This window comes from Bombina bombina, chromosome 3 (assembly GCF_027579735.1).
Source record: "Bombina bombina isolate aBomBom1 chromosome 3, aBomBom1.pri, whole genome shotgun sequence".
In the NCBI taxonomy this organism is placed as follows: Eukaryota; Metazoa; Chordata; class Amphibia; order Anura; family Bombinatoridae; genus Bombina; species Bombina bombina.
The window spans coordinates 596,413,804-596,431,647 of NC_069501.1; the positions used below are offsets into that span (position 1 = coordinate 596,413,804).

General features: G+C 39.8%; 1 protein-coding gene across 1 annotated transcript in view; it reads right to left on the reverse strand.

Annotated features, from left to right (window-relative positions):
• The window catches only part of LOC128653724 (ultra-long-chain fatty acid omega-hydroxylase-like), a 157,654-nt gene that overhangs the window by 20,969 nt on the left and 118,841 nt on the right, over positions 1–17,844 (reverse strand).

The window sequence follows — 17,844 nt, forward strand, 5'->3', positions numbered from 1 at the left end:
ACATTGCCTCCAGTCTCTCATCTGTGGCCAGCACTCCTGCAGGATCCTCTGAATCCACACAACCCAGGAGAGGCAGGAGACCCACTCCAGGCCCCTCAGCCCCCTCATCTAAGAAGCCTAAAAAAAAAAAATATTGTTATATTTCACCCTAAATCTTGTCCGCTATTATTTACCATATAATTGTCATCCACATCCATGTGAGGGGTGTTTTAGTACACTAATATCTTTGAAAAATATAATAAGGCCTGTGTGGAAATGGCCCAGAAAAGGTAATATCATCATGTTTATGACATATTCATGTTCTCTAAACCACATCACATAGTTGTGTATGAAGGGTACATATAGTGATATTCACTTTTAAGATGTAAATCAAGGTTTCTCACATCCAATAGAAATTGACCCATGTGCAGGGATAGGCACGAGCCAAGGCTGTGGCGGACATTTTCTAAGGTAAAGACTTTTAGTGAAGGACACCTTGCCTATCCCTGCACATGGGTATATATATCTAAATAATAATTTTTTTTACAGAAGGTGTGAACATAAGGTATGAACATCCATTTTCATTCCTCGAAATGATAGTCAATAAATCATAGTGACCAAAACATGAATTGAACTAATGATATATTTTCAGTAATTAGGGTGGTTAAGGGAATGGGGGTGGGATGCAGTAGTTTCACTTATATGCAGTGGAACTCCGCAGTATGTAATTCGATGACCAGCTGCAGCAGGGGCAGCACCATCACCATGGACCTCAGCAGCAACTATAGAATCAGCATGTGTAGACATAACAACAGGGGATTGTAGGGCTTCCAGCACCCCTTGTGCCCCATGATGACCCCTTGTGCCGCATGATGCACCCCTTTTGCCCCATGATGACCCCTTGTGCCCCATGATGCACCCCTTTGTGATTGGCTTGACAAACTTGCAGGGGCAGGAATAATAAATGCTTTGAAGAGGTTAACTATTTGTGATCTAGCTGCTGATATGCACTTGTTAGGCCTTCAGAGAGTTACGTTGGTTTCTAAGTCAGTGCAAGGGTTCCTGCGGCTGAAATATGTGGCGAGATGAGAATGGAGTAGATTTTCTGAAATCTGTGCGCGTAAGTACTTACGCCGTATATTGGATACCAAACTGCGTGTGTTTTGTATGTCAGTCTATGGGCCAACAAACGACGGGCGAAGGCAGAAATATACGAGCGTAATGTCTAAGTTATGCCGTATATAGGATACCAAACCCGCACAAATATTGGCGTCACCGGCTTTTGCGGGCGACGATTTATATCGGATCGGGCCCTTGGTAAATAGAGGCCTATGTATATATGTACACATTTTTAAGAATTCTTTTTTGGAATTAACTAACTGAATGAAAGAACTGAGAGAATACTTCCAAATGACAGATGTAGGGTGAATGCCACCTTTTGAGCTGGAAACAGAGAGGCAGAAAGTGGGAAAAAAAGAATTATGTTTAAAATGACCACAAGACTTCCAAGTTACCTCCCCAGTTAGGAATTATTCAAAACTACTAATGATCATGGACAGACATTGGAGTCATAAATTAAGTTTATATCAGAAAGCTCTCAATATGGATGTGAGCTAACCACGACTGGTGTTACTGGCAATTACTATAATACTGGTGGGATATGGCTGATCTGCTAGATGGCAATTACTGGAATTCAGGTGTAATGGCTTTGTGCGCTGGAAAATTATTAGAATGAAAAATAATTAATATTTAATTTAAAAAAAAGAAGATAGAGAGGAGGAAGACAAACAGTGATGTAAGTCCATCTGAAGCAATTAGGAAAACTACTACAAAGAGACAGGTAATGGGAAGAAAATAAATTAAATATAAGAGAGATTTTTTTTTTTATATTTTCTTTTTTTATATACTTTAATTCCACTATTTCAAGCCAAGACTGTACCAAGCTCTGCTGGCTTTAGAATGGAAGCATCTTTCTCAGAGCAGAATGCCGGGCGGGGGGAGTTAAAAATAAATCTAGCTATTCAAGTTGCACAGTACTATGCAACGTGTGTATGGAGATTGTAATTTAACTTCTCCTCCGTTGGTTTCCACTGATGTCCAGTCAGGCACTGTAGGGAGTTGCAGCGCGACGGGGGTGACACCATCAGAGGGGATTAATTCCTGCTGTTCCTGTTTTTTAAGGGACACTAAAGTCAAAATTAATTATTATTTAGCTTGAGTATGCAAATTTAAACAAGTTTTTAAATGACTTCCATTATCAATTTGTGCTCAGTCTTTTTATATACACACTTTCTAAGACACCAGCTCCAACAGTGTATACAACAGCAGTATATATGAATCTGTAATTGGCTGTTTGCTGTAATAAAACAAATACAGTGGGCAGGAAAATTGAAGCTATCTTTGAAACTTTATAGTCTCTGATGAAGCGGATGTACGCATGTATGCATGTGCAAAACGAGTCAGGAAATAGGGAGCACTTTACTGTTCATTAAGGCTTAGTTCCAATAAATTAATGGACTTCTACCTTTTGGGATTCATCGTTTTGTTTCTTCCTCACCATATATCTTTGAAACTAATCAGAAAAAAATCTACTGATAATTTGAGTGAGTTATCCGTGCTATTGTATTGTATTTTTATTGTGTATTTGTGGATTGTGCAACTGTATTGTATTTAATGGTCTTTTAAACACAATGTAGAAGACCAAAAATAACTGATCCCCACAACACACACTCTAAATAAAATTGTATTGAACCCCAAAACACAAATAAACCTAATAAGTCTATGCAAATAGAGTGCTCCAGTACAATAAATAGATTACTCTAAAAAATATATTCACTACAGAAGTCTCAAAAATCAAATGTAATGTACTAACAAAAAAAAACAAACAAGTGATAAACAAAACATACAGCAAGTGTGTGTTTTCTCTAGTATCACTCTCTAGCGCTGTTTTTTTTATGTTCATGCATTAAAAATAAACGTAAACACCAATTTCTAAAATCAGAACTGTATTTAACTTTTTAGCTTTTAACCCTAACTGCAATATCCTGAACACCCCCAAAAGCAATTAGACCTAATGGCACCAACACAAATTCCCCCACCGCAAATATGATGTCCAAAATCCCCATTTCAATTAACCCTTACCATGCTGTCCTGAACTCACTCTCTGCAATTAGCCCTAACTTTATGGCCTGGAACCTCTGCATCTCAAGTAACCCCCACAAGAAACTTCCAAATCATGACATTTATACCCTCCATATTACCCACTCCATTGAAAAACACTCCATCATGCAATCCCCTCACAACCAATAACCACTCCACAGTTAACGTTATAAGTAAAGAAATAAAGACCAAAAAAACAAAAAACTTTATAATAATAAAAATAAATTACTCGGGGCAGCGTCCATGTTCAGATGCATAACTGCATGCTGCTCCAGCTTCCCAACAATATCTCTCAGCTAGTGTATTTTGAAGGTGCTAAACATAACATAAATTAATAGATCTGAGATATCCTAAAGAAGACACATCTTTTGAGCCCAATACTGAAGGAATTGGCTGCTGGCATCAGCACTCGGAGCCACTTTAGGATCTTGGCCTGCACTTTATCCCCCCCCCCCCTCTGGAAGGGTACTTTAGAGCCATGTCGTTATGAAACACATTGTGTGCCTTTAATCCTTACAGAGATTACCTACCCAAGACACTATCATCTAACCAGCACCATCCAATATCACTATCGTTTGCTGTCTCTGACTTGTGGTGAGTTGCTCCCTTGAAGAGATTGTACAGATGGCGGCCACATGGGAAAAAGAGCTGCTCCTGATCCTGGAAAATCATTTCACTAAACTAGAGCGATCGCTGGTAACGGCTTTCCAGCACATCACAAGCAGTAACCCACCTGATTAAGGGAGTGTGTCGCACTTACTCGGGATACATACCCATGTAAAGAAACTCTTGTGGATCCCTGTAGAGAAGCTGACTCGCTACACATGTCGAATGACACCAGCAAAACAGCCTTACAAAGAGATGTCAGGTCTATCACCATAGCTGACCGACCGACAGAACAAGCACTACAATCTGGGCTGCATACAGTAAAACCACTCTCTGCTACTCTACAAGTTGATGAGCTAGTTCCTGTAGATACCCACAAGGACACATCGTGGGGTTCACCTCTAAGCATACTGCAGCTTTAAGCCCAATTATGTGGTAACGGAGAAGGCTGTATTAAACCACCTGTGCAACTTTTGCTGAGCATACTATATAGAGGGAAACAAATGACAGATCTCCTTCCACATATGTTCGGTCTTGAACTCATCCTTGGTAACCCTGTATATCCTGACTCATGCACACTTCAAAGATCCGGAGTGGGATAAAGCTAAGTAATCATCCTTATCTGCTTGCCGGAGGATGCTGCACATCATTCTTCAGGACTCACCTGTACTGCGGATTCCTCCAGCAAGTGCCGCTGATACCAACTTAACGTATTTATTTTTGAAGGATGGGGGTTAATATGAACTCATTTATGTTGACTATTCACAGGCCCATTAGGGTATCTAACTTTAATTGTGCACATTCCCAGAATCCTTGTATACTGCTACATGCTAGGTCTAACTTTGTTACATGGGAATATATGTCGGGTCTACAATATCACCTAACTAACTATAGCTACATGTCTTTATCATGTTAATACCCCCCATATAATTCCCACGCCTTATATTTCGAGAGTTAGGCTCGTATGATTATATGTGCTCACCTACTATGCCTGTAAGTGTTTTCATATGTTTATGAGATTACTTATGGGCTTTGTTCAACTAAACAGTTATATGTTATTCTGTTTTGTTTTGTTTTTTCATGTCTGGTCTTGTTTATACATTGAAAAATAATATTCCTTATTTTTTCCTTCCCGAGGTTCAATGATATGGGTCTCTCATGGACCTTTTAGAGTGTTTTAACCAGGGTCTAGGGGATAACATTTAACACATAAACATAAAATAAAGAGATGCATCTATTAAAATATAACCTTTTCATAATCAATTTTCTTATGAAGATGCATGCCCCAAAACTGTTCACACTTATAATACTCAACTCGCAAGAATGTGTCCAAAATATTTGTTCTTACTATGTAAGAGGATTGGACAGCTTTTTGAGGGCATGAGAGGGTGTCTCAATAAATCTATCCGGACCTTGTTAACATAGCTTGTTGCATATAATCATACCTACGTTAGGTTTGTATACTATTGATATGTTATATATGTACATGGGTATTTTCTTTTTTTTTACTACAAAACATGTGTGTGCCAACAGTAAATCAGTTCTTCATTGGAACGTAATTCCTATTTTATTGCTATGAAATTGTCTTTATTTTTTTCCCCGCTCGTGACCTCGGCAGCTGGCCATGATGGAGACTCTTGCAGTGCATCTGCTCGACATTTAGGAGGCACTACGCCATGGTTACAGGAGATTCCATTTCAATTTAAATAAGAAAGGTATTCTCTTAGGGCCCCCCAAAAACCCCAACAGGAAACACACAAAAGTAGTTTAACACAATATGGAAGTTAAGGTATCTGTTAAATAAGAGTTGCATTGGGTGCATCATTAGAACCTATGTAGCTCCAAGGGTATATCAAGTAATAAGCAAACGAATGCGGAATTATGTGTTGCAGATCACAAATTGAAATAGTGACACAGTGTTAAGCATACTAAACTCTTTAAAATAAGCCCATGTATATAAACGTGTTGGACTACTATATCATACGCATATACAACAAGCCAAAGTCCGGATTTCTGTTTCACTGTTATGTTTTTGTCCGGTGTTTCAGGTGTTTGTGTATTACCGTCTGTCTATTGAGGAGTCGTCTGTCTGGATATAGGGATAAGTTCTGTTGTGGAAGATGATCTTGGTGCGGTGTGACTGAAGGGATATCTGTGGTTATATTGTGCTTGCACGATGTGTATTTCACCCTAATGAGTAAGCTGATATGTATATATAGGAAGATTTGCAGCTCTAATAATCTAGTATGTAAATATCTAATTGTCTTATGTGTAACAGTCTTTATATCCTCTTAGCTCCTAAACTATCATGATTTCTATGAGGAACTCATTCCCCTCTTTACTGCTATTTGGCTTGACATAGTTGGCAATTCACTTGCATATACCATATGGTTCAGTTTTTAGAGAATATAATCGTCATCACATATGAGTAAGACCTGGAGCAGTCGATAACGACAAATCCCAAGCGCACTTCTAACACAGCACTTAGTATTTGACATACTCTCTATAATTTGTTATATATCACCTATCGTGTCATCAGTGACCGGGACGACATGATATTCCAGAGCACTATTGCAGCGGAGTCAGATTTGATATTTGTGCCCCCCCAAAAATATTAAATTCTTCTAAATACCTTACTTTATTTAGATACATGCCACTTGTTAGTTACTATCTGTGCTTAGTGGCCCTAATAATCACTAGCTTTGGACATAGCTATAAGATTTTTTAGAGAAGTCATTTCTCTGCACAGTATCTCTCCCATGTAATCCCACTAATAAATAAACATCCTAATATTTTGCGTCAAGAAGTAATACAGGTCCCTTACTCATTGTATAAGACAATATATAAATGACCTATTGCATATTTTATTTTTTGATAGTTTATTTATATTTTGACAAGATGCTACGTGGGCCATTAGGTTTATTTTCTAGCATGTACAGTCTGCGTGGTGTATCATGCTGACCCCTATCTTTTGATTGTTCATATTTATCACAAGTTATGTTATTGATGGTGAGATTTCCAAATATGCCCTGTATGTGCCTTTGTGATCTCCACTAGTTTGGGTAGGTAATGTTTTCATACAAGAGTTTAATATCTAAACCTTCATGAAAAGTAAAATAAGGTCCACCATTTGAGACCCATGAGGCATATTTAAGAAATGTCTTGCGGACCTGATCCGACAGTGCGGATCAGGTCCGCAAGACATCGCTGAATGCGGAGAACGCCGCCCCCTGCAGACTCGCGGCCAATGGGCCGAAAGCAGGGGGTGTTAATCAACTCGATCGTACTCGATCGGGTTGAATTGTTGCGATTCCTGTCCGCCTGCTAAGAGCAGGCAGACAGGGTTATGGAGCAGCGGTCTTTGTGACCGCTGCTTCATAACTGCTGTTTCTTGCGAGTCTGAAGACTCGCCAGAAACACGGGCCGTCAAGCTTCTTTTGGAGCTTGATAGATAGGCCCCCAAGAGTGGTCTCCTCCTTTTCAAAATTACCCTCTGTAGTTTACATTTCTAATATTACTAGGAGGTCCAAAAGTGGCCTCAGATATCATGTAGAGAGTATATAGTTCAACTGGCAAGAAATATGTATATTAATATCCTTGAAATATGTCACATTAATCTGGAATGTATATTTTCTTTTTCAAACTGTATGCATCAAGACAAATTTTCTTTATATTTTTCTTGTATTGACATGTATTGTTGTATGCCTCGACTTGGACCTCAATTAAATACAAATAAAAATACTCACCATGGGGGCGGAGCTAACCGCCGAATGAAGAGGATGTGTAGTGGAAGAGCTCTAAGCTACCGGTCTGTTGGAAAGCATTAAAAGTCCTAAACTAAAGTGATATTAACTGGACTCTGGCTACTAACTAGTGGGAGAGACACTGTGGGGTTTGAGAGCCCAATTTGTAGATCGAGCTGGAGATCGGAAACGAAACTTCCTCTGAACCCGCCGCAACTCCATAGAGATACCACCCGGACATATCGGAGACACAGCCCTATAACACAAGTGTCTGCTACATACCCGGAGGGTCGGGGACCCGCTCCGGGGATTACCTGCCCTGGACCTGTCTGACCTGCGAGCCATTCAATCGGGCTCTGTTCCGGGAGGTCCCGGCTTGTTGAGATCAGCTTCAGAGCACAGCGGCAAGTGTCGGTGAAGTGGAGGGGATCTTCTCTCCAGGTAAGCCCATACAATAGAAGCTCCGGTGGGCAAGGAGTCTTAAACATTTAAGGGCTATATTTAGTAAACAGCACACAAAGAGCTGGTTTTAGACTTTGGCCACATAACATGCAGGAGGCAACACCGGAGCACGGCATATGACCTATTTATAATATTTAAAGGCTGGGGCTACAACGGATCGTATCATACAAGCAGAGATACCAACATATTAACTGTAAATAAGCAGAGAGGCATTTAAACACACTGCTTACTTTTGGCGCAAAACTCCGCCATTTTAGGTGCCCTGTTGCGCAGATAACTTGTCTCTCTCTCTAGGGGAATTTGCCACAATAGTCTCATTCAAAAACCCTTCGGATCTTATCTCACCCATGTACTGTTATCTAGGGCTGATGCTCTTATAATAACAAAGTTCCTACTAATGCCCATTTTATATATACTGGGGCCGTACCTCTGATGCATGTTTTGTATATTACAGCAAGTCACTTTCCTGCTATTTTAAAGGCGCAAAACAGTTACATCAAGACTTTAAAGGGCCATATATCATTCAGTGTTTCTGCTTTACCAGGATTGAGACAGTGGTTTGGAGCCCCAACCACAGAACTTATATAATACACCATTTCAGTTGTCAAGTCGAATAAAGTATTTTATTAACACACTGGGAAGAAGGTGCAGCAAACAATTTAAATACAGGGGGAGTGGGGCTGAGTAAAGCCTATACAAGTTCTAGCTGAGACTGTTAACATATGAGACTTTAGTAAATCCCTTCATATCTAAAACACCTTTTCAAAGGCAATTACTCAGGTGTCTATATTGCTCTTCTCCTGAGCTCTTCCCCCCCCCCCTGTTTCACTAATACAGTGTGGTTTAGCCTGGTCACACAGGAGCCTCCTTTTAATCTGAGGATCTGTAAAGCCTGTACTGCTATATTGACCCTGCTTCTCAACTATAATCCAATCAAGTGGGGCGCTCACCTCTCCCCTTTCCTGCTGTGTAACGTCGCAGCAGGTCATACCCACTCTCACTTTCCCGTCTTGGTCCAGTGAGGACATGGTCCCCGAGGTGTAGCGCCTTATGTCAACTTTGTATTGAAGAAGTATCACTGGCACATGGGGAGGTGATATCCCCACACCTCTAAAAGATATTTTATCAGAATTGATACAACACACAGCCCAAATCATGTCCTCACACTAAACTCCTAAGTGGGGGGAGATGTGGAATCTCTAAGCAACTACAGCAACACTAGATATAAAGAAGGGTGCTGAGCAAACTGTTCTTTTCTACTGTATTATAATCTTCTTCACAGGAAGTTTTTCGACTACTAGCCCAAAATGGCTCACTCCAATAAGAAAAAACACCAGCAAAGATTAGGAGAAGGCCCTAAACGCACGGTCGCGGACCATTTCAATAACAGAATTCTATCTGACAGAGAGGGTTCCGATGAAGAATCCAGAGACTCTCGTGCCTCTTATAAAGAGATGCATGAAGCAGACAACCTCTCTAAAGGAAAACCATCTCACTCTGACTCCAAAGTTTTGGACTAAATTAATGCACTGTCATCTAAAATCGACACCCACTATTCCTCCCTCAGAAGTGAAATTAGGAACTCTGTGGATTTAAGAAGAGACTTAAACATTCAGAACGAAAGGTCAGAAGCTCTGGAGAGGAAACAGGAAGATATGGCAGTGGACCAGGCTAATGTGCTAGCATATGCCCAATCTTTGGCAGAGATTATCAGTGATCTAGAAACTAAGATAGCTGACAATGAAGACAGGTCCAGACAGAACAATATCAGAGTAAGAGGTATCAAGGAAGATGTCGGACCCACTGAGCTACCTGAATATCTATTGAATCTCTTTAAGGACCTCTTGGGCTCGTTCCAGAGCACAGACGCTTTAATCGACAGAGCTCATAGAGCGATCAAGCAGAGAACAATGGCTTCAGAATTGCCTAGAGATGTCATAGTACGTCTCCACTATTTCACCTTTAAAGAAAGATTGATGAGGGCTTCATTCTCTAATAAACCTTTTGCAGAAAAATACCCGGGGATTCAGCTGTTCCCCGACCTCTCTTCTTTCACCTTAGCAAAAAGAAGATCATTTGCACCTATCACCCTTAAATTGAGGAGAGCTGGGATTAAATATAGATGGGTTTTCCCAGTTAAACTTTTCTTCCAACATGAAAATAAGAACTATGCTATCTCTTCACTAGAACAGGGCACTAGCCTTTTGGCAACTCTAGGACTGGGGCAACAAGCTGAAGGATCAGGTCCCGCCCCAACTCTCCAAAGGGACTTAAGGCCGTCTGCTGCCGAATGGCAACCCTTGTCAAAAAGGCCAAACAAGCAACAGGATAAAGTTTCAGCTACTATTTCAGGGGATTGAACTCACCTCTGATCTATACAACAAATCATATTGAAATTGCTTACACATGAGTGTTGAGATTTAGACACGGATACAGAGTGTTGCTAATAGGTGGTGATGTTTTGCACTACAAAGTAGAAGACAAGTCAGTTTTCCTCACAGAGACTGAGCAGTGTGTGTTCAGGCCACGTTTGGCCCCCCTTTATTTTTTTTGAGGGTGTGAGACATATGTACTATAGGTTCATTGTGATTTTCTTATTCCAGCTTCACCATGGACTTATAAGTTATGAGGTGGTCTAACCATTTATACTTATGTTTATTGAGTGATGCTTTGTTGTTCTCTCTCCTTCCTTTACAGGTTTTTTTTTCTTTGCTATTTAAAAATAAGAAGAGGACTTGTCCAGGTTAAAATTGCAGGCTGGTTTAATTAGCAGCGTCATTGGACCTTAGTATGTATGTTATTAATAATGGTTATATGTTTATGTTGCTTGTTACGTTGATAATGTAAGTGCACACCTAAACACATGAGAGTATAATATACTTGTCGAATTGTATTCCACCAATATTATTTTATTTAGCTAGTTCAGTTGCAGAGTTTACTTCCACGCAATTCCTCCCCCTTCTATATATATTTTGCCTTATCTTTCATTATCTTTCATTAAAACCCAAATTACGGACCTATATATTAGAGAGATCCCACTAGACCTCACAAATTAGGGTCCTTGTGTGTATAAACAAATTTGGCTTAACCACGACCGTATTTTTAGGGTGACTATCTGTCTGAAAAGGGCAGTCGGGCTCGCCACAACAAAGTTCATAAGCGGTCTCCGCCTCCCCCCCTCTTTTTCTTTTTTTCTTTCACTCGTGTTCTCTCTGCTCTCCCTTCTTTCTTCTTTTCCCTTTCTCTACCTTCTCTTCCTTAGCCCCCCTAATTTCTCTTCTCCTCCTCATCTTTCTCTTCCCGTACTTTATCCATCTCCTAGTACTGTGGAATAAGGTGTTTCACACAGATTTGCTACAGAGAGTATAATTGGGACTAGACGCTTTGGTTTCTATTAACAGCGCTCTCCACCCCTAGACCCTGTACTTTAGATCTCCCCATATTCTTTTCCCATTCTCCTTTCTCTCTCTTTATCTCTCCTCTTTCCTATTTTTCTTCCACAATATATCTTTCTACTAATGAGCTAAGAAGTAGTTTAAAGTTACGAACTAGAAAGCTTATACAAAGTAAAACTTCTTAGTTATTGTTCAGCCTTGCTGTAAGTGAACAAAGTAGCGGTGTTTATCCGCAATTACTAATATATTGTTATCAGTTTTTCTTTATATATCCCCCTTTTATTTACATGGAACCCAAAGATTGTCTACTAAGATAAGCACTAAGGTAAACGGATACTAGTGGATAGAAGCCCTCTTCAACACATTGGTCTTTCTTTTAATTTTTTTTTTTTTTCTCTCTTCCCTCTCTCCCTCCCCTCCCCAATACCTCGCCTTTTTACCCAGGACTATTCCTCTACACATAGACTCCATTGCTAATAATGATGTCAGGATTAAAGTTTCTTACTCATAACACCCAGGGCCTAAACTCCCCGACTAAAAGAAGTCTCCTACTTAACCAGCTCAGAAGGAATAAAATCGATATAGCTTTCATCCAGGAGACCCATTGGCGACACCAAGCGGGTGAGGCCTTTAAATTTCATAACTATTCACATGTCTACAGAGCCTCCCACCACATTAAATCCAGAGGTGTAGCGATTTTGATCAGGGACTCAGTAAGCTTTGAAGAAATATATAGCGAGTTAGATCCTCAGGCGCGATATATTTTCCTCGTATGCAAGGTAAACGATATTCTTATTACCTTGGTTAATATTTATGTCCCCAACGTTAAACAGACACAATTTCTCAAAAAAACACTCAGCCGTGTCACAGCTATCAGACAGGGAGAATTATGTGTGGGTGGAGATTTTAACCTCACGTGGGATCCTGACATTGACAAATTAGTACCTCCTACACTTAAAAAAGATAGAACCTTGCAGTCCAAGGCAAATGCATTTCGAAAGGTGATGATTCAGTTTCAATTATATAATGCCTGGAGGGCGTTTAATACTTCAATGCGCGACTATACCTTTTATTCAAACCCTCATGGGTCATTCTCTCGGATAGACACCTTTTTTATCTCGGCCAAACTTTTGGATAAAATTGTCGGATCCAAGGTTCTCCCGATTTCTTGGTCTGATCACCACTCTGTAATGCTAGAGTTGGGACCAATTATCCCAAATGAGGGATATACATGGAGATTGGCAGACTGGCTAATCCAATCACCAGTTGATATACAAAATAGCGACGAGGCCATTACAGACTGTTTGAAACTGAATGATGATGGCCATACGAGCACCCAGATTCTATGGTCTACTCTCAAAGCCTACATGAGAGGCCTATATATCAAACTGGCAGCTAAGGCAAAAAGGGAGAGTGGTGGCACATTGGCAGAGCTAACGTGTAAACTTAGAAACTGTCAACTTAAAGTCTCTAGTACCTACTCTGCCGAGATCATTAATCAGATCCAAACGCTAAAAAAACAGATTAGATGCTTAGAACTCCTGAGAGTCCAGAGGACTCTAGATAAATTCAGACAGAGATTCTATTACTGTAACAATAAACCAACTTCGTCACTAGCCGAAAAATTACGCAATCGAACCGCCCAAAAACGTATAGTGGTTATCAACAGAGGAGACTCTAGGGTTTCCTCCCCGAAAGAAATTGGACTAGCCTTTTGTAAATTTTATAGTTCACTATACAATATCCAAGTACCACAAGATTGTTCAATCTCATTGACAGAGACAATAGGCTCCTTTCTGGGGAATCTAGAGCTTCCCACTCTATCTGATGAAGATGCAAAACTTCTAAAGGCTCAAATATCTATTGAAGAGATTAAATTAGCGATCAAACAAATTAAGATAGGGAAGGCCCCTGGGCCTGATGGGTACACGGGGAAATTCTATAAAACCTTCAAACATCTAATAACGCCTATCTTGCACAGATTTTTCAACGAGATGATGACACTAGGGACGGTATCCCCAGAATTTTTGGAAGCTAATATAGTTACCCTGTTAAAACCGGACAAAGACCCTTCAGAGTGTGGGAGCTATAGACCCATCTCATTAATAAATGTCGACACTAAGCTATATTCCAAGATCTTAGCCAATCGCTTGACTAAAGTTGTGCCAACTTTGATACACGGTGACCAGGTGTGTTTCATACCGGGTCGCGAGGGACCGGATAACACCAGAAGGTTGGTCCATGTTATGTCAGAGGCTAAAAATAGACAGATTCCCCTCCTCGCCCTGTCTTTAGACGCGGAAAAGGCGTTTGACAGGGTGAGGTGGGATTATCTATGGGAGACACTGGGAAGCTTTGGTATTCTGGCGCAGTTTATTAAAGCAGTGAGAACTTTATATTCCTGCCCCATGGCGGTGGTGAGAGGTGTGGGGTTTCAGTCTGAAAAATTTCAGGTGTCAAATGGAACAAGAAAGGGGTGCCCCTTGTCACCCTTATTATTTGCGCTTGCGATAGAACCCCTAGCTCAAGCCATAAGAAGAAATGATAAAATTGAGGGTTTTTACGCATAAAATCGAACTCTTCGCGGATGATGTCACTCTTATGCTGACGTCTCCTAAGACTTCCCTGCCTGCTCTCATGGATGTCATCAAACAGTTTGGCGAACTGAGCTTCTATAAATTGAACCTGTCTAAAACCGAGGCTTTGTCGATTGGAATTCCAGGCCCAGTAGTGTCTGACATTAAGAGAAGATACAACTTTAAATGGATGGAAGATAGCATAAAACATCTGGGGGTCTATCTGAGCCCCAATTTGTCCACAATGATAGAAAGAAATTTTGCCAACCGAATGCAAGAGTTCAAAAAGACCCTTGAATCATGGGAGTATTCTGAAATGTCATGGTCTGGTAGGATAGCTTCGGTCAAAATGTTGTTCCTCCCAAATTTTACATACCTATTCCGATGCATTCCTATTCAAATTCCCAGATCGATAATAAACCGATTACAAAGTATGATTTCGGCCTATATCTGGAGGGGATCTACGATCTCAGGTTACGTGCTACAAAGAAATGTCAAACAAGGAGGCTTGTCGGTACCAAGTATCCTTTTGTACCACGATGCAGCTAGGTTATCCCACATTATGGGATGGAGTATTGTTGACTCCAACCTTAGATGGCAAGAGGTGGAGAGGGACACCTTACCATTACACATGAAGCTTTCAGACTTGATATGGATTCCAGCTCACTATCGAGACAAACTTGGAATAACTCAACCAATTATAATAGATGCCCTTCAGTTTTGGGATAAAAACAGACATAGATCTCATATAGCTCCACACCCGTCCCCCATTCATCCCGTAGTAAGCGTTGCGTGGTGCCTTCAGGAAGTCCATATGAATATATGGTTGGACAGAAGGGACGTACTAGTCGAGGATATTCGGGAGGGAATAGATCATTTCTCCCTTAACTCCTTTATGACAAAACACAATATCCCTAAAAGATTCTACTTTGAAGCATTTAGATTACTTAGCTTTCTTAGAAGTTGGGGACTGCAAAACAGTGAGTGGCGGAACAGGACTAGATGGGAGTCGTGTTGGTCATCAGATCATAAACCTAAGGGTATGATGTCTTTCTTTTATTCCCTATTAATTGGAGAACAGGCAATAACGAAAACAGTATCACATCTAGCGTGGGAAGTAGATCTCCGGATGTTCATTGGTGTGGGAGATTGGCATAGAGAAATGCTGTTTGCTAGGAGATATCTACATTGCTCAACACTCTGGGAAACCCACTATAAAATAGTCTACAGATGGCACTTAGTGCCTAAGCGCTTACACCAGATGTACTCTTCCTCCTCCCCGTTGTGTTGGGGGAATTGCGGTCAGATAGGCACTTGGATGCATGTGTGGTGGGAGTGCCCTCAGATTAGGCTTTTCTGGCGATCGTGCCTGAAATTACTAGGAGATTTACATTACAATCTGCCGTCTACTCCTGCACTTGGCCTGTTGCACCTGGGTCTCCCTAGAATGCCTTTGCCGAAAAAGATCTTCCTGATTTACTTCCTTACAGCAGCCAAATTAATAATTGCTAGAAAATGGAAGCAAGTTTTACCTCCCTCCATCCAGAATGTGGTTGAACAAATCACATACATGAAACAAATGGAAAAGTATGCTTATAACGTAATGGGTAAGGCTGATCTACATGCCAAGGTGTGGGAGGGTTGGGTAGAATTCTATGGGGAATAGACCAGAGAGGGTGTGAGTTGTCAAGAGTAGATTCATGCACTATATCTACACTACTTAAACTGGGCCACCTCCACACTCTTCCCTCTATGCTTCCCTCTGCATCCCCTCCCCTTCCTTCGCTCTCTCCACATATCTGCCCTTCCCCCCCCCCTTTTTTTTTTCCCCCACATTAAGTTGGCTCTATCCCACTGGCTTATTGTGTATGCTAAATGTGATTATCCTGGGGTGCCTTTTTGTTTACATCATGTAAATAATCAGATAATGAACACATCTTTATGTTATACTTAGTTTACCATACTATAGGATGTACAAGTAGTTATGGATATTTAAACTGTGAATGTTTTTTGTTTTTTGTTTGTATTATTGTTTTTCTTTATGTGACATAACATAAGAAACAAAATGAAAAAGAGGTAATACCAGAATGTGATTACATCATATTATGCCAAAGGCTAATGGCTTGATAAAGGTATAGAGGTGAAATGTTTTAATCTCAATTCTTTGTACAATGTTCATTGTATGCTACCTTTGTATATTTGGTACTCCTCAATAAAAAACTTTGATTTAAAAAAAAAAAAAAAAAAAATACTCACCATTCCTTAACTCCACCCACAACAACTGGGCACTTCTACAAGTTTTTCACCAATTTCTAAATTGTTCACGGGTTCCTAATCATTTTCAGCATGCTGTAGTCTTTTCTCAATCAAATTCCATTGCACAGGTATTACAAGTCTTGAAAAAAGGCAATTGCACGCATGCATTCACCTTTTACGCAACAATCCTTTCCGCGCTCGAAGAGCTGTAGTTAACAGCTTTGCGCAACAAAAAAGATTTACAAAACACTTCAAAAATACATTACAAAGTACAGTTACACTTATATTAACAATGTCTAATAAAAAAATATTTAAAAAAATATTGCACATAAAATTTATAACGGCTCAAAGATACGAGATCTCGGGTGTTAAAAAAAAAATGCAGACGCAGGGATTTTACATTGACATACATACACATACATAGAGAAACATGCATTTATATGTATAGAGATAATATCTCAGATGTATTTTGAAAGAGATATTCGCATATAGATCTCGAGATATCTAGACATATACATATTCATATACATATCTCGCTATAAATAGATATATCTGTCCAAAAACCATCACATATATAGAGTAATATTTATTTAGAATTAAATAGAACATATTCCATTGCAAAAACATTTTTGCAATATGAAATATTCGCATTTTCAAGTACGCTTTTCGAGGAGAATACGTCATGGGCTTTGCGCAACAGATTAGGGTTTTTGTGTCTTTTTTTCTATTGGTCTTCTCCATTGACTTCTATGGGGAATACGTGAACACGCACGCGATTTCGCAGTTTGCATTACACGGCTTAACGCGCACGCAAAATAAATTATTTCTCAACTTGTTATAGCTGCGCAACCCCCCAAATGCGAAGAGTCAGAACACGCCTGGAGTTTTTGCTATTGATTTGTTATTGTGACCTTTATATTTAAAACTCCTAAATAGTTCAGTTTAACCAGTCAGCACTGTTTATGGGCTAACTATTAAGATGAGACACTCACTCTTCTGATTGGTTTATAAACTAACTAGTCCTAAAGATGCACATTCAGGCTATAAAGGACAGGAGCAATCAACAATCCCATGAATTACTACTGAATGAGCTCTCAACAGGATGAAAGCATGTCTGCAACCCATAATGCATTGCTTTAAACCATTTATTGACATTACTATAAAGCCTTGTTTTACATCCTCAGGCAATTATACCCCTGTGGTATTTAGATAATTGGAAACAGACACTCAAGGGATTGCCCCAAGCAAAATACAATTTTATTTAATATTTTTCCTTTTTTTTCAGGATGATTGCAGTACAGATTTAAAGGGACATGAATACAATGATACAAATATGGCATGTTACTTTAAATAACTTTCCAATTTATTCACTTTTTAAATTTTCTTCATTCATTTGATATACTTTGTTGAACGATCAACAATGTACTACTGGGAACTAACTGTACACATTGGATAAGCCAATAACAAGAGGCATATATGTGCAGCCACCATATACAACTTAGCTAACAGAAGTGCATTGCTGCTCCTGAGCCTACCTAGGTATTCTCTTCAACAATGGATACCAAGAGAACTAAAGCAAATAAAGCATAGATGACTAGAAGTTGTTAAAATTGCATGCTCTATATGAAGCATGAAAGTTTAATTTTGACTTTACTGTCCCTTTAAGAT